Raw genomic sequence first — 25,277 nt, forward strand, 5'->3', positions numbered from 1 at the left:
ACAGGAACTTTTACAGCTGTAATGGGGAGATCTCAGGTTTTAAGGAACTGCCATTTTAATTATGTAAGTAGCTCCAGGCCCTGGAACCATCTGAACTATTAACTTGTTTTATATTAAAACATTACAGTAACAATTAACTCACACATATTTTATTAGAAAAGATGACCAAATGACACTGGTCTTAAATAATTTTAGGCCATAAATTTTAAATAAAATGTTAGAAGTTCAAGCTTTTTTCCTCAGATTTCTTTAGTTTCCAAGGGGCTCAACTATTTCTAAATACTGCCCCTAATGTTAACACACTTAAAAAATATCCAAATTCATGTATCCCATTAAATATTTGTTTAACTAGAAATATTTTGTCACTTGGTGATCCAACAGTCTCAACTGTGTAGTGTGTAAGATTTTTTTTTTATGTGCCTTGTCAGCAATATGGATTCCAGAAGGATTTCTTATCAAGGAACAAATGAAAGGGGACAAAAAAGGTGAATCGGCTTTTCATCCATTCCTTACAGAAACCTAACATGAATGTGTACCTTCAGGAAGCTGGGCATATCAGAGCCAAGACAGAAATTGGACACAAACCCTAAGAATATGGTGATTATAATTTGGATAATACAGTTGTGAATGGGGTTTCCTGAAGACAGTAACAAGAAATGTGGATTTCCAGTCTCAAACTCCAACCAGTTGACTCGGAGGGCTACTAACCTGTTTCAGGAGGTACTGATCTTCCAACTGGTGAACATTTTTCATTAAAGAGCAAGCTCCCTACAGGAAGATACCAAGCCTTCCTTATCTTTTTCCTTCACTAAAGGCACAGTCCATTTAAACCTAGTTAACTAAATATTACCTACCTAGGATCTGGTCACTCAATGGCTATAGTAGCTTCCAAATGGCATCTATATACCTCTGTTCTCTGAGAACAGAGTTTAAGTACCTAGGCCCTTTCATGAATAAAGAACCTTGATCCAATCAGCATTTAACAGAAAATCATTAACCAGTTCAAATTTAGCGAAGCTCGCCCCTCAGAGTTCAATAATGGAGTTTCCATGTAACCTCTCAAACATGTATGTAGAATAACACCCAAGGAAAAATGAAAGCTACAAAACAGATTGCTATAAACTACTCAGCAGTGTCCTAAGACCTTTGTATTACCTCAAACACTGACCTTTCCGGCTTAATGTTGTTCTGTCCAAACTATTCCTATCATAATTAATTTTAATGTCTGGATGGGCAAGGTGGCTCATACCTGTAAACTCAGCACTTTGGGAAGCCAAGGTGGGCAGAGAGCTTAAGCCCAGGAGTTTGAGACCAGCCTGGATAACATGGTGAAACTCTGTCTCTACAAAATATTAGCCAGGCATGGTGGTGCACACCTGTGGTCCTAGCTACTCAGGAGACTGAGGTGGGAGGATAACGTGAGCCCAGGAGGTGGAGGTTGCAGTGAGATGAGATCATGTCACTGCACTCCAGCCTGGGCAATGGAGTGAGACTCTGTCTCAAAAAAAACAATAATAATATATACGTAGGTGATCCCTATAATACTAGCCTCTCAGTTCCTTGACTTACTCTTTCAATGATCTAGATTAGGGATTGATTGACAAACTAGAAACTAGTACCTTCTCAGTACCAGTAATGAAAACCTCCCAAATCTCAATTTCAAGCATTTATATTAAAACATTACAGTAACAGTTAGCTCACACATATTTTATTAGAAAAGGTGACCAAATCACATTGGTCTTAACATCATCACTCATCCTTCCCTCTCTTTCCCACTAGTACCCCAACAATTTTTCAACACAACAGTCCCCAACAATTCACAAATGTAACCACCTTTTTCATTCTTCACTCACTCCATTCCTGATTCCCTCTTTACCCAGCCTTGAGATTCTATTCCACATCATTACAATCCCTCCTCACATCCTCTGCTCCACTGCCCTTCTCTCCATTTGTTGTATTTATCTGTTAACCTTAAGCCAAATTTTTAAAACTGCCTATTCCTTACCTGAGTCTGCTCAGTATCAGGTGGCTGGAGAAAAAATACAACCATGGCAGCTCGTCTTATTTTAACCCCAAGTTGGCCATGCTGGATGCCCATCTATCCTACTGTCTCATCTCTCAACCCCCAAACCCCAACCTCATCCTCAGTTTATTTCACTGAGAAAATAGAAGCAACCAAAATACCTCAACAGAATCCCACTGCCTTACCAACTACCCATTATGCTCTGCCTTTCTTACCCATTATACTCTACCTTTCCTCCTTTCTATTAAGGTTGAACATGTGTCCAAGACCCCATCCTCCTTTCCCTACTCAAGGACCACTCTTCCATTTTTTCTCTCAAACATTTCTATCATTAACAAAAAAGCTGTAATTTCCTGCATCTTAAAATCCAATCAATCTCAGATTAATTTTCCTTGTCAAATGATCAACAGCAAAAAAAAAAAAAAGCCATAATATCCTGCCTCTTAAAACTATCACGCATTACTTTTCTGAAAACCTCATAGAGAACTGCAATAGTTGTCTTCAGTTCTTCTTTCAGTCTCTGGCAGAGCCACTCCTTTCAGGCTTTGGCTTGCCACCACTGTGCTGAACCTGCTCTGGGGGAAGTTATTTATTTCCACACTGGTCCATTGTGAGCCCTCGTTTACTTCACCTATCAGCAACACATGACAGTTAATCATTGCTCCTTGAAATCATTATTCATTTGGTTTAGAGGATTATCCTTCTTTTTTGAGACAGGGGCTTGCTCTGTCACCCAGGCTGGAGCGCAATAGCACCATCATAGCTCACTGCAGCCTTGAACTCCTAGGCTCAAAAAATCCTCCTGCCTTAGTCTCCTAAGTAGCTGTGACTACAGGCACATGCTACCATGCCCAGCTCATATTTTCATTTTTTAAATTTTTGTAGAGATCTGGCCTGTGTTTCCCAGGCTAGTCATGAACTCCTCAACTCAAATGATCCTGTTCCACTTGGCCTCCCAAAGTGCTAGATTTATAGGCCTGAGCCACCACACCCAATTTATTTTTAATAAATTAACTAGTGGAATACCCTTATTTGAATGTCACTACTCCCAACTGAACCTCACTGGTGGCTCCCTCATTTGCTGGTTCTTCACCTCCCCAAATCTAAACATAGGTATACATCAGTGCTCAGTCCTTGTACCTCTTCTCTGTCTGCACTCAATCCATGGTACTCTCCTGTCTCAGGATGATGCTGCCCCTGTGAAGCTCAGGCTGGGCCTTTCTCCTGAATTCGAGTCTAATGCCTATGTGATACCCCCACCTGGACGTCTAAAAGACATTTAAAACAATGTCTAAAACCAAAATTCCTCTGCACACAACACCCCACCCCCAAATCTATTCTTAAAGTCTTTCCCAACTCAGCCAGTGGCCATTCCATTGTTCTGTCATTACTCAGTCAAAAATTTTGCAGACATCTGTGATTTCTCACTTACCACACTCCACATCCAACCCATTCACAAGTCCTGTCTATTCCACCTTCAGCATGGCTATAATCCAACCACTTTCACCACCTCCACCAGCTTCAGTCAGGTACGGATCTCCCCCATATCTGACCTGAATTATTCTAAGAGCCTTCTAGGTGGTCTCCTCCTTCCACCCCTGCCCCCTTATAGTCTACTCCCAACAAGGGTACTCTGAGAATGGACAGACTGCCTCCTTAAGTGGGTCCCTGACCCCCATGTAACCTAACTGGGAGACACCTTCCAGTAGGGACCAACTGACACCTTATATAGGCGGCTGCCCATCTGAGACGAAGCTTCCAGAGGAAGGATCAAGCAGCAATATTTGCTGTTCTACAATATTTGCTGTTCTGCAGCCTCCACTGGTGATACCCAGGCAAACAGGGTCCCAAATGGAACTCCAGCAAACTCCAATAGAACTGCAGCTGAGGGACCTGTTAGAAGGAAAACTAACAAACAGAAAGGAATACCATCAACATCAACAAAAAAGTAATCTACACCAAAACCTCATCTGTAGGTCACCAAAGACCAAAGGTAGATAAAACCACAAAGATGGGAGGAAACCAGAGCAGAAAAGCTGAAAATTCTAAAAAATCAGAGCGCCTCTTCTCCTCCAAAGGATTGCAGCTCCTCGCCAGCAATGGAACAAAGCTGCATGGAGAACGACTTTGACAAGTTAACAGAAGTAGGTTTCAGAAGGTCGGTAATAACAAACTTCTCTGAGCTAAAGGAGGATGTTTGAACCCATCACAAGGAAGCTAAAAACCTTGAAAAAAGATTAGATGAGTAGCTAAGTAAAATAAACAGTATAGAGAAGACCTTAAATGACCTGACGGAACTGAAAACCATGTCATGAGAACTTCATGATGCATGCACAAGCTTCAATAGCAGATTTGATCAATTGGAAGAAAGGGTATCAGTGATTGAAGATCAGATTAATGAAATAAAGCAAGAAAACAAGGTTAGAGAAAAAAAGAGTAAAAAGAAATGAACAAAGCCTCCAAGAAATATGGGACTATCTGAAAAGACCCAATCTACGTTTGATTGGTGTACCTGAAAGTGATGGGGAGAATGGAACCAAGTTGGAAAACACTCTTCAGGATATTATCCAGGAGAACTACCCCAACCTAGCAAGACAGGCCAACATTCAAATTCAGAAAATACAGAGAACACCAGAAAGATACTCCTCAAGAAGAGTAACCCTAAGACACATAATTGTTAGGTTCACCAAGGTTGAAATGAAGGAAAAAGTGTTAAGGGCAGCCAGAGAGAAAGGTCGAGTTACCTACAAAGGGAAACCCATCAGACTAACAGCAGATCTCTCAGCAGAAACCCTAAAAGTGAGAAGACAGTGGGGGCCAATATTCAACTCTTAAAGTAAAGAAAATAATTTTCAATCCAGAATTTCATTTCCAGCCAAACTAAGCTTCATAAATAAAGGAGAAATAAAATCCTTTACAGACAAGCAAATGCTGAGACATTTGGTCACCAACAGGCCTGCCTTAACAAGAGCTCCTAAAGGAAGCAATAAACATGGAAAGAAACAACTGGTACCAGCCACTACAAAAACAGACCAAATTGTAAAGACCATCGATGCTAGGAAGAAACTGCATCAATTAACGGGCAAAATAAACAGTTAACATCATAATGACAGGATCAAATTCACATTTAACAACATTAACCTTAAATGTAAATGGACTAAATGCCCCAATTAAAAGACCCACACTGGCAAATTGGATAAAGAGTCAAGAACCGTCAGTGTGCTGTATTAAGGAGACCCATCTCACATGCAAAGACACACATAGGCTCAAAATAAAGGGATGGAGGAAGATCTACCAAGCAAATGGAAAGCAAAAAAAAGCAGGGGCTGCAATCCTAATCTCTGATAAAACAGACTTTAAACCAACAAAGATCAAAAGAGACAAAGAAGGCCAATACAAAATGGTAAAGGGATCAATTCAACAAGAAAAGCTAACTATCCTAAATATATATGCACCCAATACAGGAACACCCAGATTCATAAAGCAAGTCCTTAGAGACCTACAAAGAGAATTAGACTGCACACAATAATAATGGGAGACTTTAATACCCCACTGTCAATATTAGACAGATCAACGAGACAGAAGGTTAACAATGATATCCAGGAACTGAACTCAACTCTGCAACAAGCAGACCTAATAGACATCTACAGAACTCTCCAATCCAAATCAACAGAATATGCATTCGTCTCAGCACCACATTGGACTTATTCTAAAACTGACCACATTATTGGAAGCAAAACACTCCTCAGCAAATGTAAAAGAATAGAAATCACAACAAACTGTCTCTCAGACCACAGTGCAATCAAATCAGAACTCAGAATTAAGAAGCTCAATCAAAACCCAACAACTGCATGGAAACTGAACAACCTGCTCCTGAATGACTATTGGGTACATAATGAAATGAAGGCAGAAATAAAGATTTTCTTTGAAACCAATGAGAACAAAGACACACTGTACCAGAATCTCTGGGACACAGCTAACACAGTGTTTACAGGGAAGTTTATAGCACTAAATGGCCACAAAAGAAAGCAGGAAAGATCTAAATTCGACACCCTAACATCACAATTAAAAGAACTAGAGAAGCGAGAGCAAACAAATTCAAAAGCTAACAGAAGGCAAGAAATAACTAAGATCACAGCAGAACTGAAGGAGATGAGACACAAAAAACCCTTCAAAAAAATCAATGAATCTAGGAGCCGGTTTTTTGAAAAGATCAACAAAATTGATAGACCACTAGCAAGACTAATAAAGAAGAAAAGAGAGAAGATCAAATATACGCAATAAAAAGTGATAAAATGGATTAAGAAAATGTGGCACATATACACCATGGAATACTATGCAGCCATAAAAAAGGATGAATTCATGTCCTCTGTAGGAACATGGATGACGCTGAAAACCATCATTCTCAGCAAACTATTGCAAGGACAGAAAACCAAACACCGCATGTTCTCACTCATAGGCAGGAATTGAATAATGAGAACACTTGGACACAGGAAGGGGAACATCACACACCAGGGCCTGTTGTGTGGTGGGGGTAGCAGGGAAGGATAGCATTAGGAGAAATACCCACTGTAAATGATGAGATGATGGGTGCAGCACACCAACATGGCACATGTATACCTATGTAACAAACCTGCACATTGTGCATATGTACCCTAGAACTTAAAGTATAATAAAAAAAATTAAGGTTTTTTTTTTTAAAGACATAATGCTATTGTACACATAACAGACTACAGCACAGTGTAAACAGAACTTTTATATGCACTAAGATACCAAGACATTTATGTGACTTGCTTTATTATCATGTTCACTTTATTGTGGTGGTCTGAACCAAATCTATATCTCTCAGGTAAGTCTATTTATATGTATCAATTGAAAAGAGAAAAACAGTTATGGATTAAATTTGATGAGGATAATAGGGAAAAGAAGCACCATAAGCAAGATCATTTAAAGACTACTGAAAGACGCTGGGCACAGTGGCTCATGCCTGTAATCTCAGCACTTTGGGAGGCCAAGGTAGGCAGATCACCTGACGTTAGGAGTTCAAGACCAGCCTGGCCAACATGGCGAAACCCCATCTCTACTAAAAATACAAAAATTAGCCCGGTGTGATGGTGCACACCTATAATCCCAGCTACTTGGGAGGCTGAGGCAGGAGAATCGCTTGAACCTGGGAGGCAGAGGTTGCAGCAAGCTGAGATTGCACCACTGCCCTCCAGTCTGGGCAACAAAGTGAGACTTTGTCTCAAAAAAAAAAATTAAAAAATTAAAGATAATAAATGACTACTGAAAGAGTAAGAGCTATAAACTCTTCTGAATATGAAATGAGCCAAACACAAAATGATGGCATGTTTGAGTCTATTAGGATCATTAAAAGGATGCACAATAGAAAAAAATCAAAGTGTGTTTTATACTCTCTTGCCAGGTATGATCCTTCAGCCAGAGCTAAGTTAAAGGTAAGACTTAACAAAGGCCTGCCAATTGCCTCCAACTTCTTATAGATAAACTGTGAGAAAGTTGGGAGTTACAGAACACTTACTTATTGTAGAAAAAAAGAGCTTTAACAGCTCTTTTAACTTGATCCCCTAAGTAAAAAGGTAAAACTTTAAGGCTTTTCTATCATTATTACTATTATTTTATTATTTTTTTTTTTTTTTTTTTTAATGGAGTCTCACTCTGTCACCCAGGCTGGAGTGCATTGGTGTAATCTCGGCTCACTGCAACCTCCGCCTCCTGGGTTCAAGCAATTCTCCTGCCTCAGCCTCCTGAGTAGCTGAGACGACAGGCACGTGCCACCAAGCCCAGTAAATTTTTGTATTTTTAGTAGAGATGGGGTTTTGCCCCATTAGCCAGGATGGTTTTGATCTCCTGACTTTGTGATCCACCCACCTCGGCCTCCCACAGTGCTGGGATTACAGACATACAACCGGCCCAGGCTTTTCTATTATTTAACTCTTGATACTCAGTGAACTACAGACTGAGGACAAGAGAAGAGAGACCTTATTTCAAAAACTAATACCACTCCAATTTTGTGGAAACAAAGCCGTTATTCCATATTAATTTATATCTGTAAAAGCACATACTATTACATGAAGTACAGGGGTAGTAATTTAAAGAACAAGAATAAGCTGATATGTGCTTCCCCATATATATCACTGATAGTCATATAAGAAATTATGTTTACTGATAGATCATTAATCAACAAATTTTGTTATTTTATAAATCCAAAAGAAGCAACGTCCCAGGGCATAAGGCCCAGCTGCCTTAATTCCTTGAAGGAAAAAGGCATGTATTTATAGACCTAGTAATTTAACTGAGTCTGCAGTGTCCTTTCAAGCTAACATCCTATACTGGTATGAGGCAGAATAATGGCTCCTCAAAGATGTCCATAGCTTAGTTCCCAGAACCTGTGATTACAATACTTTACGTGGCAAGGAGAAATTAAGGTTGCAGAAAGAAAGTTGCTGCCTTAAAAAATAGATAATTTTCTGATATATCTGGGTGGGCCTAAAGTAATTACAAAGGTTTTTCAAATGTGGAAGAGAGATTTAGCAGAGGTTGTGTCAGAGTGATGAAACAAGAGAAAGACTTGACCAGCCATTGCTGGCTTTGAAGATGCAAACAGAGGGCCAGGCGCCAAGGAATGCTGGCAGCTTCTAAAGTCAGAAAGGGCAAAACAACAGACTCTCTTCTACAGCCTCCAGAATGCCCTATGAACACCTTAATTTTAGCACAGTGAGATCCGTTTCAGACTTCTGATCTCAAGAACTGTAAGGTAATAAATTTGTGTGGCTTTTAAGCCACTAAGTTGTGGTAATGTATTACAATAGCAATGGGAAACTAATAAAAGTGGTTTTAAAACATGATCATAAATTCTCTGACACTTGTCCCACTAAGTGTATGTCCCTCCTCTGAACAGGGTGGGCCTCTGTGACTGCCTCAATGAATAGAATTAAACAAGTCATGCTGCAAGACTTCTTCGGCTACACTAAAAACAGCCCTCTTGGGACACTTGCTTTTGGAACCCTGAGCTATGATGTAAGAAATACATCTACCCTGAGGCCACCACCCTAGAAAAACCACAGAGAGAGAGGAAAAAGAAAGAGAGAGAGAGAGCACAAGCGAGCGAGCATAAGAGAGAGAGTGTGCGTGATCGATCCCACGGCCCAGGTGTCTGAATCTTTTCAGCCTAGGTGCTAGTCATGAATGTAGAAGTCTTTGAACTATACTCAATCATAATTTGATTGTACACCTAAAAATAATTAAGAGCATAATTGGACTGTTTGTAACACAAAGGATAAATGCTTGAGGTGATGGATACTCCATTTACCCTGAGATTATTAAGCACTGCATGCCTGTATCAAAATATTTCATTTACCACAGAACTACATATAAATACTGTGTACCCACAAAAACACTTTTAAAAGGAAATGAAAAAAAGGAACTTTGAGATGATTAGCCCTTGCCATGTCTAATAACAACTATGTGAAAGACCACAGGCAAAAAATGCCCGGCTGAGCCCTTCCTAAATGGCCGACCCAATATCAAGAACAAAATAAGTAGTTACCTTAAGCTGCTAAGTTTTGGGAGTAATTTGTTAAATAGCAACAAATAACATGCTCAACAATATATGCTAAGGAATTATCTTTTTCTTTTTTTTTTTTTTTTTTTTTTTTTTTGTTGAGACGGAGTCTTGCTCTGTCGCCCAGGCTGGAGTGCAGTGGCCGGATCTCAGCTCACTGCAAGCTCCACCTCCCGGGTTTACGCCATTCTCTCGCCTCAGCCTCCCGAGTAGCTGGGACTACAGGCGCCCGCCACCTCGCCCGGCTAATTTTTTGTATTTTTTTAGTAGAGACGGGGTTTCACCGTGTTAGCCAGGATGGTCTCGATCTCCTGACCTCGTGATCCGCCCGTCTCGGCCTCCCAAAGTGCTGGGATTACAGGCTTGAGCCACCGCGCCCGGCCGGAATTATCTTTTTCATTACTTAAAATTAAACTCAGAAGTACTTTTTTCAGTCATTTATGGAACGACAACCTCTGTCATTCCACATGTTTTGAACGTGCCAACATTGCCCAAATATCACCTCACATTAGCACCTACCTTGATACCAAAAGTGAATACTGTCATTATGATTTTAATAGGAGAGCCAGGCATAACTTCATTGAGCTGAATATACTCCAACGCCTGCTGGACTATCAGGAATGTCATCGACAATTTTACTGGCATTCATGTCATTTCGGTAGTCACAAAGAAAAGAGGATTCCAGGGGACAACAATCTGTAAAAAACTCTTTGATCAGTTCACTGGTGTTTTCCCTAGTGTATGGATTAGGAAAGGCAATGACAGCAATAGTGGCTGCAACAATAATGATTTCCAGAAGGCGATACTTTCCAAATTGGTGGACTTGCGTCGATGACACCAGGCAATATTTGCCCTAATGAAAAAGGCTCCCCAAAGCCCTCCAAATACCCCTAGGAGAATAAAAGGAAACAGCTCAAAAAGGTACCATGGTGTGTGGTACTCCACATAAAAAAGGACCAGATGGCTGTACCAAATGGATTGATGGACCTCAAAACAAATGCAGCCACTAAAGCAGCAGAAAAATGATCTCCATAAAGTTTTGAGAGGAAAATAATAGCTAACCAAAAAAAAAAAAAAAGAAAAATTAATGGTATCACATTATAAGATGTTTCTGATATATCATAAATTGAATGGTAAATATCCTAGCTTTAAATTCTGCTGTAGTTAGAATTTATACACAATGGATTTTACTGTAATAAGAAAAACTGATGTTATTATTACTTTTGGAGATGGTGATCATCATTACAAATTCACAGTACCAATTATAAATGTCTAATAAATGTTTAGAATATCTAGCACTGTTTTATTTTCAAAATGAGTTTCACATTCATTTGAATCCCTAAACTTTAATCCCTAAACTACTGTTACCAAGACATCTCAGCTATACTTCAGCCTCTGCCTACAAATCACTTTTTGGAAACAGTGGTGGAAACAAATTGCATCAGCACTCAGATTTCATTCTGCTGCAACTTTCCAGAAGATCATTAAATTACTCAATTCAATTAAGCCAGGTGAGAAACAGCATACTACTCATCTTACCGCAAATATACACCTTTTAGATCTAAAATTCAGCTAAAATAAAATTTTAAAAATATATCCGTATGTCATCATGTAAAAAATACACATGTAACATCCTAAGTTCTAGAATATTCTTTGTAGATCATAGTAAATTAATCATTTAAATGTTGTAATGCCACAAATAAAAATCTCTGATTTTCTTCAATGTATCTCTACTTAGAAGGTTGATTTTACTAAATTATTTGATAATCATACTTTCATAATTCAAACTTCCCAATCTTGGTAATATATTAGTTTTAATAACTTGACTTCTTAGTAACTTTACACAGATCCTACTGCAGTAACTATCACTTCTTTTCTACTACAGCTCAAATATATTTGCACCACAATCCAGTGGATTTGTTATATGACTGCGTAGTTAATACAAAAGCTTCTTGAAACAATATGGCACTTAATTCTTTCTTGCGGCAATGTGTTGAGGATGGATCCATTTAGTGTGGATGCAATAATCTAATATGTGATTAATTCTATAATTAACTAAATTGGAAATACGTTGTTGTATCAATTATTAATTCATCTTGAGACAAAGCAAGACTTACCTCCGCTTGACTTATGATTAATTCTGCCCATGTTTTCCACCATAGACATTTATCCCTCTCTTCAAATGTTGTTTCATTAGATCCCCAACAGCACTGTTCGTGGTTGTACCACAACGCACTAAGGCAAATGCCTTCCTTTAGGTCAGTCATCCAATCGGCAGCAATGTCTATTAATCCGGCCAACGCCCCTGTAAAAATATGTTGGGGACGGTAAAAAAAAAAAAAAGTCAATTTTTTTGGGAGTCGAGAACAATCTAGTTAGAAGGCAAGTGGAAAGCAGGAGACTCCTAAATAAAGGGTCATTTACGAACTATATATAAATTTAAGATCTTCAAATTTTAGTTATAAACATATTTTAAAACTGTAAACAGTTTTTTTTACAATAAAATTGCTATTTTTGTTTGGAATTTTAAAAAGTTACATCATTCAAATTAATTGTGATCGGAAAAACAGTGTTTAAAAGATACTAAAATATCTTCAAAAGACAACTACTTGGCAGGAGGTTCACAAATCTAATTTTCAATCGATAATTAACAGACTTATGAATGATGTCAATCTCATTAAAATTTAACATCCATTAGAAATAATTCCTGAAACTCACAGAAGTAATATTTATATTTCTCTTAAATTACAGAAAACCATACATCAAGATTATTTTACAGGGAGAATATAAAAAATTCACAAATTTATGGTCAAATCTGGGTCCTTCTTATATAAAAAGATCAGTGGGTTACATACACAGAGGCCATAAAATTATTATGTATGCCAATGAGAATTATCAGTACTTTATTCTCTACAAAAATTTTTAATTTTTGTGGTCTTCTGAACATAATCTGTCATCATGGAAGCTGAAAGTGATTATAACAGTGCTTAATATTTGTTTTCAGGTCCTTAACAGCTCTTTCTTAAAATCTCACACATTGAAACTTTGTGGCCATGCTGCATAGCATGATGAAGGGGATAGGTCTTGAGCTAGAAGGCTTTAATTCAAATCCTGGTTTAGCCATTTACTAAGCTGTATGACCTCAGTCAGACTAAGTTACTTTTCTTCTGCTTCAGTCTCCTCATCTGTAAAATGGTGATAATGACAGCACTGGCACTATAGGATTGCGGTGAGGTTTAAATACATATAAAGTTTTTAGGACAGTGTACAACACATAGGAAACAATAAATATTAGCTATTTATTATGATGTTAACATCAAAAGATACTTTATTGATCATCTGATCCAAAACACTTATTTTACAGATATAGAAACTGAGTCTAGAAAGATCAACCAAGCTGGATAAACACGTCAAGTGACAGAGCCAAGACTAAACGTGGAAGCCTCTTGCCTCTTAGTCTTATATTTAAGATTTTTTGAAGAAGAGAAACAAATGCTTTTTAAAATCCAATGGTACCTGAGAAAAAATTGAGGGAAGGAGGGAAGAACAATTTATACTTCTGTTAACTAAAAAAGGATTTCTAGAAAAATTTTCTTTACCTGATGCCAATCCTGTTAGTGTTACTACTAGCCATCCTGACCACGCATCATACAAACTTTTTGTCATTTCCCATGCTGATTCTTTCTTTTTGCTGTTGATCTGAAATTAGAAATGTTTATGCTTCATTTTTCCAACTATGAATAGAAGCCACAATTCTAGAATCTAGCAATTTTTCTCATTTACCATACATAGAACAGTAAATTCTGAACTAGTCTCTGGCAAAATCACTACATTACAGACAGTTGTTATACCTGTAAACCAGACTACATGTCTTTACCCAAGATCTGCTTTTACTTTTTATTAAAAAAGTTTTTTTCTTTTAATAAACGAGGCAGGGCCTCGTTATGTTGGCTAGGATGGTCTCGAACTTCTGAGCTCAAATGATCCACCTGCCTCCGGCTCCCAAAGTGCTGGGATTACAGGTGTGAGCCACCGTGCCCAGCCAAGATCTGCATTTTAATAAGAACCTTGAGATTTGAGTACAAAGGGTCCACAAGCTATATAAAATCTGATCTAGATTGTTTTAAATTGAATCAAATTTGAACTTCAGTTGGTACACATAACTATCTTTTACATATGTCTTCTATAAGACAATATGGTTTGAATTATCAGTCATTCTCTGGTCCTAGCAGTTAAGTAGATTATAATGTTCTTCAAAAGACAGGATCTGTGTATAATAATACCATGTCCATAAATACAATGTATTATAGAATAATCATGTGGACAAACGGACTCCCCAAAACTTATAGGCTTTTTAATATGCAGGTTTGGAGAGCTCCGATCCCACTGGTAGAATCCGGAGGCTCTTTCTTTACTGTGTAAGCCAAAAGTGTCCTCTACTGAATATAGTGTAGGAAGTTAGGAGATTAACAAGAGTAATAGATTTGATCCAGATCTCACTACACTAAAACACAAGAAGGTAAGTCTCACCTCTCTTACTAAGAATGTACTTCTAAACCTAAATTCCTTACTAGTCAACACCTCTCTTCTGTTCTACTAGGATTGTTGCTTTAAAAAGCCGTATCTTCGGATGGGCACAGTGGCTCACGCTTGTAATCCCAACACTTTGGGAGGCCGAGGCGGGTGGATCACGAGGTCAGGAGTTCGAGACCAGTCTGGCCAACACAGCGAAACCCCCATCTCTACTAAAAATACAAAACTTAGCTGGGTGTGGTGGTGGGTGTCTGTAATCCCAGCTACTTGGGAAGCTGAGGCAAGAGAATCACTTGAACCCGGGAGGTGGAGGTGGCAGTGAGCTGAGATCATGCCATTGCACTCCAGCCTGGGCAATAGAGCTAGACTCCACCTCAAAAAAAAAGCCATATTTTCAGCCCAGGACTTCAGTGCTCAACTGTTCTGAAGGAGGGCTACAGCTGGAATTCAATGACCCAGTCTATTTCAAGCATCGGGTCTGTTTGAAGTCACAATGCCCCACTAAAATGACACAGTAAGTTCTAAGTTGAACAAGGCAATTTTATCCCTTCTACCCTATAAGCAACTAAACACAGATATTAACCATTCTTTAGAATTAGAAGTAGGTTATTTCTTTCAAAAATAATCACTAAACTCCATGTTGCTTTTCCTCAATAAAAATAAATAATGTGTAAGAAAACATGATAACATTAAGCCGTTTTCAGACTGAGTCACTGCTGTTTTCTTTATATAACTGCTTGCACAGCACCACAGTCAGTCACTTAAATAGTTGCTTGATGGAGTGTACCAAGTAAAAAAGATATATGTACAGAGAATTCAATCATCACCATTCCTAAAATCTGAAAATCATTTAAATATTCATCAATACAGCATCAGATAAATAAATTGCAGTATACCTATGTAATGAAAAATTCTGCAGCAATTTAAAAAGGATGAGATACATGTAGTATTATGCAGGAAAAAAGCAAGATGGCTAAAAGTATGCTAAAAGACAGGAATATAAATATTCATGCTTATATTTTTAAAAATCAGAAGATAAACCATAAAGGTATAAATGCAAATTATTATAAGGGGAAGAAGACAATGGGTTGGATGGGACAGAGAAAGAAACTAGACTTCTTTGAACATACCTGCTTTGTACATTTAACTTTGAACCATGGAAATACTTCATATATGTATAATAAAACAAAACTAAATCTAAAAAGCAAACCTTAAAAATTGAAATAAAGTTAAATGAATCGAAGGTGCATCTAACTGGTAACATAACGCCACAGAAGAAACTATTCCAAGGGACTTTACAACAAAGTAATTTGTAGGTGTAACTGTGGTGGAATAAATAAAGGATAGGCCAGACGAAGTGGCTCATGCCTGGCTTTGGAAAGCAAAGGCAGGAGAACGGTTTGAGGCCAGAAGTTTCAGACCAGCCTGGGTAACACAGGAAGACCCAGTCTCTTTAAAAAAAAAAAAAAAAAAGGCCAGACGCAGTGGCTCACGCCTGTAATCCCAGCACTTTGGGAGGCCGAGACGGGGGGATCACGAGGTCAGGAGATCGAGACCATCCTGGATAACACAGTGAAACCCCGTCTCTACTAAAAACACAAAATATTAGCCGGGCGTGCCGGCGGGCACCTGTAGTCCCAGCTACTAGGGAGACTGAGGCAGGAGAAGAATGGTGTGACCCCGGGAGGCGGAGCTTGCAGTGAGCTGAGATCGCACCACTGCACTCCAGCCTGGGAGACAGCAAGACTCTGTCTCAAAAAAAAAAAAAAAAAATTAGCCAGGCATGGTGGTGTGCACCTGCAGTCTCAGCTACCCGGGAGGCTGGAGGCAGATTACCTAATATATTTCAGTAGGTATATTGTTGGAGATGGTGTTGGTACTGTTATTCTGACAATGTCATATGTGTGTATTATGAGGTAAATGAAATGACTATGCTTGTGATGTTCAGGTTTTTGGCATGACTTAAAGGAAAAGCAAATTTAAGAACTAGAGGTTTAGCCCCATAGTCATGAATTCAAATTAGAAGAGTCATAAACACTTAGGAGGCTAGAAACAATAGCCAACCCAGAAGCAACAAGTATCACCTATTGCCCAGATTGTACCTATATTATATTTTCCTTCAATGGAATCAGAGAGCTCCTTGGCGAAATGGCTGATTCCAGGTTTGCTGCAGGAAATGTTTATGATGAATCAGGATTAGGATTAGGATTATCTAAGGACATGACAAAGGACACAGATAGCAAACTAAATAAGCTCCCACTAATCTAAAATGGAATAACATGAACATCAATAAGAATAATAACAGTGATGATTAAAACACAAATATGCTTAAAACCATGAGTCCATGAAGACACAGAAACAAACAACAACCAAACAAGCAAAAAATCTCATTGGTCAACTTTGAGGATGCTAAGGAACCTAGTATTTCAAGGTATCTCCCTTTCCTGTACCATCTTACTTCAGGGAATCCAAATGGTTGATGTGGGGTAAACTCTCTATAGAAATATGCAAGCTAATATATAAAAAAGGAACAACAATTAAACTGCTACCATTTGGTAAAATACTGAAATAGTAACATTTGAAAGTACAGAATGTCAACTTGCTTCAAAATAATCTGGGGTAGGAAGGCTACAAGTATAACAAAGAAGTCACGGAAAAGAAGAATTAGGTTGGGTATGTGTACTGACGTAGAAAGACTTTAAAATTTAATGTAAGTCAGGCACAGTAGCTCCCATTTGTAATCCCAGCACTTTGCAAGGCCGAGACAGGCAGATCACTTGAGGCCAGGAGTTTGAGACTACCCTGGCCAATATGGTGAAAACCCATCTCTACTGAAACTACAAAAATTAGCCAGGTGTGGTGGTGCACACCTGTAATCCCAGCTACTTGGGAGGCTGAAGTGTGAGAATTGCTTGAGCCTGGAAGGCAGAGGTTGCAGTAAGTCGACATCATACCACTGCACTTCATCACACCACTGCACCTCAGCCTGGGTGACAGAGCAAGACTCTAACCAAAAAAAAAAAAAAAAGTTTTAAGAACAATAGTAAGAGTATAAATGTGTGGAATTTTCCAGCTTTAAAAATGTTTGTTTATATAAGCATGGATCAAAATGTCGAAAAATATTTGATTGGTCTAGATGATTAATAAAATTAGCTAGGACACATATTGGCTACTTCATATATTGCTATATTATTTGCAATGCTTTTAAAGACTGTAGACCAACCATTAACATACTCAGAGAAAAAAGTGTTTTTGTTTGTTTTGAAGGATGACAGGGTCTTGCTCTATCCAGGTTGGAGGGCACTGAGGCAATCATAACTCACTGTAATCTTGAACTCCCAGGCTCAAGGGATCCTCCTGTCTCAGCTTCCCGAGTAGCTAGGACTACAGGCACAAGACTCTATACCCAGCTAGTTTTTCTTTTGTTGTGTAGAGATAGAGTCTCCATATTTGCCCAGGCTGTCTCAAACTCCTGGGATCCAGCGATCCTCTGCCTCAGTCTTCCAAAGCACTGGGATTACAGGCATGAGCCACTATGATCAGCCTGTTTTGGTTTCCTTTGGTCGCAGTTTTCTCTAAAATTTTATGAACATAGTATCATGGATATTCTCCAGGTACTTTAAAATACACTTAAATCCCAACTCTATTTACCTAATGATCATACAAGACACAGGATTTATAGTGTGTCTGATCTAGGCACTTTGGATTAAAATAGTGATTTTCAAGGTACGGTCCACAGACACCTTGGAGGATCCCTGAGACCTTTTCACACTATAAATCCTGTGTCTTGTATGATTATTAGGTAAATACAATCACACTTAGAAGTATACATTCAGAGACATTATCAGTATTCAGGTTGGGATTTAAGTGTATTTTAAAGTGTGGTAGCTGGAGAGTATCCATGACACTATGTTCATAAAATATTAGAGAAAACTGAGACCAAACGAAACCAAAACAGGCTGGTCATGGTGGCTCATGCCTGTAATCCTAATACTTTAGAAGGTTGAGGCAGAGGATCGCTGGAAAATACTGTTTACAAAATAATACAAGACATTATGTGCCTTTTTCTCTGTGTTAATATTTTTACTGAAAATGCAAAACCAATGGCAAAACTGCTGGCTCCTTAGCAAAAATCAGGCAGTGGCACTCAAATGTACTGGCAGTGATTACATTTTTGACTGCCATGCTTCCCAGTAAAAATAAACAAACAAATAAATAAATAAATTAAATGCCAGTTTCAAATAAGAGCATCTTTGATGAAGGAGTAAAAACTGCTACTCTTCAATCACTGAGTCTTTTTAATATTTTGTGTGATGAAATAAGAACTATGCATAAGTAACTATGCATAACTACACATGTCTGCTGCATGTGGAAGTATGAGGTTATGTCCTAAAGAAAAGCACTTGTGTAATTTATTTGAGTTGCAAAATAAACTAGATGCTTACATGGAATACCATTTTTACTTGAAAGAGTGACATCAAATTATGCTTTTTCAAACTTGGGAATTTGACAGGTATTTTCTCAAAAATGAAACAAAGTAATCCTGTCACTTTTAAGTAAAAAAAAAAAAAAAAAAAAAAGTATTTGTTTCCAATGATAGAATTTGAGCTCTACAGTAAAAATTAGAATTTTAGAAAACTTGTATCTATCACTGTGAGTATAGGTTCCCAATACTTAGAGACTTTTCTGAAGAGATCAAAGGTAAAATTAACAAATGTGATTTTTAAAATATTGTATTATACAATAAAAGTGTCAACATGTAAAATATCCACATAAATCAGTGAATCAATATTTTCCAAATGATCACTGCCGAAATCATATATTCCAAGTTCAAGGTTCAAAATCAATGGATTTTAATGTAACAGAAGACAAAGTTCATTGACGCAGTTTCAAAGCACACCTTACAATTATCTTTAAGAAACTAACAACTGTCACTTTTGTGTAGTATCAAAGAAGAATATTTGCAATAATCTTAAAAGACTATTGAAATACTCAATAGCTTTTCCAACTATATTATCTGTGTATAAGGTTATATTTTCTTCATAAACTTCCATAAAAACAACATATAACATATTGAATGCAAAAGTAGATATGAGAATCCAGCAGTGTTTTATTAAGCCAGACAATAATGAGATTTATAACAAATATAGTGCAATGTCATTCTCTCACTGAATTTTTTTTGAAAATATATTTTTGTAAAACTGTTATTTATGTTAACATGTAATGGATTTTGTTACTGTTGTTTTAAAATGAATTAGTTTTTTTAAGAAGTCCTCAGTTTTAGTGTCTAATATGGTAAATATCCATTGATAAAAACCATGTAAACCAAGGCTTCTTGGGGGTCTTCAATATTTTTAAAGAGTTTCAAGGGGATCTGACACCAAAAAGTTTAAAAATCACTGGATTAAAGCACTGATCTCATGTACTGTATTTTTAGATATGCCCTAAAGGTATGTATCATCTGATGAACCTCAGAAGCTGTACCTTTCATACACAATATAGTGTAATTTCAAGTTCAGGTTTCACACACATGTATACATTAATATGGAAGCTTATAATTAATTTCTGTAAATAGTCATTTTCATTGACAAGTAAATTTCCAATACCAAAATTATATATGGCCTTTTGAGATTTGGGATTTTATTTTTCTGAAATATTTTCTACATTGAGAGGCTGAGGTCAGCGAATCACTTGAGGCCAGGAGTTTGAGACTAGCCTGGCCAACATGGCGAAATCCCATCTCTACTAAAAATACAAAAATTAACTTGGCACGATGGCACACACCTGTAATTCCAGCTACTTGGGAGGCTGAGTACAAGAATCGCTTGAACCTGGGAGGCAGAGGTTGCAGTGAGCCAAGATTGTACCACTGCACTCCAGTCTGGGCAACAGAATGAGACTTTGTCTCAAAAAATACACATTTTTTGTTTTATAAAAATGTATTTTGTATAAAAACTAGGCATATTGGCACACGTCTGTAGTCCCAGCTACTCAGGAGGCTGAGGCAGGAGAATCACTTGAACCCAGCAGGCGGAGGTTGCAGTGAGCCAAGATCACGCCACTGCACTCCAGCCTGGGCAAAAGAATGAGACTCCGTCTCAGATAAATAACTAAATATATAAATAAATAAAGTACTTTGGATTACATTAGCAGTAAGTCACGACCACAAACAAAAGGATCCAGAGAAATATCTCAGAATCGAATACTGGAAAAGGGGATAAAAGAAAACAGTAAAACCCCACAAAACTATCTGCCCCCAGTAGATTTCTTCTTTTTCAATAGGTAAGAGTTATGCAATGAGTTTCCTTTTTTTGCCTTAGCTTCTGGGCTGCTAAAAACCAGAAATCATGCTGACCTCCATATCTTGACCTTGGCTTGTTCTTTACCCCAACTCCTGTGCTGTATTTTTCCCTTTCCTTCTTATTTTGTCTTCCTACTGTATTTCCTTGTTTTTTTAGCTACCTGGAATCCTTTCTGGAAATATATGGGGCATAAGTAAACTTTAAAAAGTTAACACAGAAAAAGAAAAAATATTTATCACGTATGAAATGTAGAGATTTACTTATACTAAATGTAAACATATTTTGGCAGCCTGAGATCATTGGCAGAATACGTTACCAAATGATCTAATTATGCACTATATTTTCTTAAATTACTAAAAACACTTCCTCATATATGCCTTTCTCTGTCTTACATTTGTCTTGCACCCAACCAATAGTATGGAACTCACCATATGTACCAACACCTGGAATTGGTTCATCCAAAAGATCCAGTAAATGTGTAGAACTATTAATGCTGCCTCCATTTGTCATTGTATAATGAGTTCCTACAGAGGAAAAAAGGAAAGATGAATATGTTTTAGAAGAGACAAGGCCGGCCGTGGTGGCCCAAGCCTGTAATCCCAACACTTCGGGAGGCCGAGACGGGCGGATCACGAGGTCAGGAGATCGAGACCATCCTGGCGAACACAGTGAAACCCCGTCTCTACTAAAAATACAAAAAACTAGCCGGGCGAGGTGGCAGGCGCCTGTAGTCCCAGCTACTCCGGAGGCTGAGGCAGGAGAATGGCGTGAACCCGGGAGGCAGAGCTTGCAGTGAGCTGAGATCCGGCCACTGCACTCCAGCCTGGGCGACAGAGCAAGACTCCGTCTCAAAAAAAAAAAAAAAAAAAAAAAAAAAGAAGAGACAATAGTGAGCTATGTGACCTTCTGAGAAGTTCATTAAGTCATACAGAAATGATATCACTTGAAATCATTTCAATTAGGGAAAAATGCTAAGAAAAATTATCCTAAACTTGGAAATAAGGTCAAAAGATTATGGCATGTCCTTTTAAAGTCAAATTCAAATGTCAACACAATTAGCCTGCATAATAGTCACCTGATGCTCTGGAAAATTTTAAATGAAACCATTTACTACTGATTAGGGAATAGACTCTGTATAGAAAATGATTTGTAAAAGATATATTGAAAATAGTAATTTGTATCTGCTAAAATAAAAATGAATTCTGTCCAGTAGAAAAAATAACCCTTAGAGTTGTGGTTTTATTTGTTTTTGCCCTGCAAGAATTTGCTTTCTTTCACTGATGCTATCTATACACTTCAGTCTCATACATCCTCCTCTGAATCAGCCCTGTCATCAGGTTGATTCCCTCAGGAGAGTCAAATTAACTTGGCACATGTAACTATGTATCTTATAAGAGTATCACAGACTTGAGAAATGTATCAGGAAGGACATTAAAAGATAGCTCAAGAAAAAGAAATACAAGTGCCTTTAAATATGAAAATAAGGTGAATCTAACACATAAAAAGAAATGCAAATCAAATCCACAATATCATTTTCCTCTATCAGATTATAAAGATAAAGCGTGTGAATGCACTAAGTTAGCGAAGGTAGAAAGAAAGAGGTCCTATCACAAAATTAGTAGTTTAAGTATGAAATGGAATAATCCCTTTGGGAAGGTGAAAGCTAATAAAATTTAATATACACAGATGCTCTTCAATCGAGCAAGTTCACTTCTAAGTTTTTTTTTCTTGCAGCTACTCTTGCATAAATCCTTGAATAAACCCATAAATTATGCACAATGTGGGCAGAACATCTTACTATGTGCTATAGAAAGAAAACAAAAACATATTAATGCCAAAGTGCTTATAATCTAAAACAGGTTGGCAAAGAGCTAGAGTAAATATTTTAGGCTTTGGATGCCACACGGCTGCAACAACTCAATTCTGCCATAGCAGCACAAAACAAATCATAGATAATATGTACATGAATGAGTCTGAATGTGTTCCAATAAAACTTTATTTACAGAACAGGTGAAGGACAGGATTTGGCACATGGCTCATAGTCTGTCAATCCCTGATCTAAAGTGTGTACAGCAGACTTTATAACTGAAGACTTCTATTAAGAATTTTTTTATGTAAATAGCACTTTTCTATACAGTGTCAAAGACACAAAGATAATTTAAAAAAAAAAACTGTCCCCGACTTCCAGGTGCAATATATTATAATATTTTTATAATATAACAAATTATATTTCAAAACAAAGTTCAAATATTGAAGTTCCCAGGTTGCAATATTCTTTGACTACAATTTTAGTCATGTTACCTATATTTAATTGTTAAAAAGAAAAAAGTCGGTAGCACCTGAAACTAGGTGGGATTAATCTAAGAAAATTTCCTTAAAATGAATTTTAAATTGTAATTTGAAATTAATTAGGCTATGGTTTTACAATGAGAATTATACCTGTACATGCCATGTTAGATACGCTTAACACCTATTTCTGAAAGAAGAAACATATGATATGAGTATAATCTGTAAAAGACAATTTATATTACTCTTAGAAAAAGAGTTTTTGGGCCAGGTGCCATGGCTCATGCCTGTAATCCCAGGATTTTTGAAGGCCAAGATGGGTGGATTGCTTGAGCTCAGAAATTTGAAACCAGCTTGGGTAACATGGCAAAACTCCACCTCTACTAAAAATACAAAAAAATAAAAAATAAAACTGGGCATGGTGGTATGTGCCTGTAGTCCCAGTCACTCATTAGGCTAGGTTGGGAGAATTGCTTGAGCCCAGGTCAGTCGAGGTTGCAGTGAGCCATGATCATGCCACTGCATTTCAACCCAGGCCAGAGAGCAAGATGCTGTCGAAAGCATAGGGAGGGAAGGGAGGGGAGGGGAGGGGAGGGGAGGGGAGGGGAGGGGAGGGAAGGGAGGGGAAGGGAGGGGAAGGGAGGGGAAGGGAGGGGAAGGGAGGGGAAGGGAAGGGAGGGGAAGGGAAGGGTGGGGAAGGGAAGGGAGGGGAAGGAAGGGGAAGGGAAGGGAGGGGAAGGGAAGGGAGGGGAAGGGAGGGGAAGGGAGGGGAGGGGAGGGGAAGGGAGGGGAAGGGAGGGGAGGGGAAGGGAGGGGAAGGGAGGGGAAGGGAGGGGAAGGGAGGGGAAGGGAAGAGAGAAAAAAAAGTAAAGAGAAGGAAGGGAAGGGAGGGGAAGGGAGGGGAAGGGAGGGGAGGGAAGGGAGGGGAGGGGAAGGGAGCGAAGGAAGGGAGGGGAAGGGAGGGGGAGGGGAGGGAAGGGAAAAGGAGAACAGTTTAGAGTGTAAAAAACAGGCTTGGTAAGAAATATGATGATCCCGAGTGAATATTATTAGATTTGACAGTGGAAGTAAAGAGATACAAGCATTTTGGGAGGCAATTGGAAATACCTATCAAAATGTAAGGGTTCTACTTCTAGGAATTAATGTCACAAGTGCACAAAAGCTTAAATATTTTATTGAACCATTATTTGTAATACTGAAAAATTCAAACCAATGTAAATGTATCATCTATTGGTAATGAATTAAATTATGTACATTTATGCAGTTGAATATAATGCAGCAGTTAAAAAGAATAAGGTTGATCAATATATACTGATATAAAAACTTAGCCACAATATATTGTAGTTTTTTTAAAAGGGCCAGGTGTAGATCAGCATTTTTATATGCAAATTACTGTGTAAAATTTATTTTGGTTTAAAAATTATGCTTCATGTTCTAACCCAATGCAAGGAAGCTAAGAACCTTGAAAAAGGTTAAACAAAATGCTAACTAGAATAACCAGTGTAGAGAACATAAATGACCTGATGGAGATGAAAAACACAGCACAAGAACTTCATGAAGAAGTGTCAATTGACACAAAAAAGTGTCAATAGTGCTGTCAAAAGTGCTGAATCAATCAAGCAGAAGAAAGAATATCAGTGATTGAAGATCAACTTAATAAAATAAAGCGAGAAGACAAGTATAGAGAAAAAAGAATAAAAAGGAACAAACAAAGCCTCCAAGAAATATGGGTTTATGTGAAAAGACCAAACCTACGTTTGCTTGATGTGCCTGAAAGTGATGGGGAGAATGGAACTAAGATGGAAAACACTCTTCAGTATGTGTTCCAGGAGAACTTCCCCAACCTAGCAAGACAGGCCAACATTCAAATTCAGGAAATACAGAGAACACCACAAAGATACTCCTTGAGAAGAGCAACCCTAAGACACATAATCTTCAGATTCACAAAGGTTGAAATGAAGAAAAAAATGTTAAGGGCAGCCAGAGAGAAAGGTCGGGTTACACACAAAGGGAAGCCCATCAGACTAACAGCAGATCTCTCAGCAGAAGCCCTACAAGCCAGAAGAGAGTGGGGACCAATATTCAACATTCTTAAAGAATTTTCAACCCAGGATTTCATATCCAGCCAAACCAAGCTTTATCAGTGAAGGAGAAATAAAATCCTTTACAAACAAGCAAATGCAGAGATTTTGTCACCACCAGGCCTGCCTTACAAGAGCTCCTGAAGGAAGCACTAAACATGGAAAGGAACAACTGGTACCACCCACCACAAAAACATACCAAATTGTAAAGTCCATCGACTCTATGAAGAAACTGCATCAGCTAACGGGCAAAACAACCAGCTAGCATCATAATGACAGGATTAAATTAACACATAACAATATTAATCTTAAATGTAAATGGGTTAAATGCCTCAATTAAAAGACACAGACTGGCAAACTGGATAAAGAGCCAAGACCCATCAGTGTGCTGTATTCAGGAGACCCATCTCATGTGCTAAGACACACATATGCTCAAAATAAAGGGATGGAGGAATATTTACCAAGCAAAT

The 25,277-nt window shown here is 38.1% G+C and overlaps 1 pseudogene; it reads right to left on the reverse strand.

Annotated features, from left to right (window-relative positions):
- Positions 1–9,919: 9,919 nt before the first annotated feature.
- Positions 9,920–23,086, reverse strand: LOC117099241 (annotated as a pseudogene).
- Between the last annotated feature and the right edge of the window lie 2,191 nt (positions 23,087–25,277).

The sequence above is a fragment of the Trachypithecus francoisi genome, unplaced genomic scaffold (assembly GCF_009764315.1).
Source record: "Trachypithecus francoisi isolate TF-2019V2 unplaced genomic scaffold, Tfra_2.0 Lachesis_group16, whole genome shotgun sequence".
Taxonomy (NCBI): Eukaryota; Metazoa; Chordata; class Mammalia; order Primates; family Cercopithecidae; genus Trachypithecus; species Trachypithecus francoisi.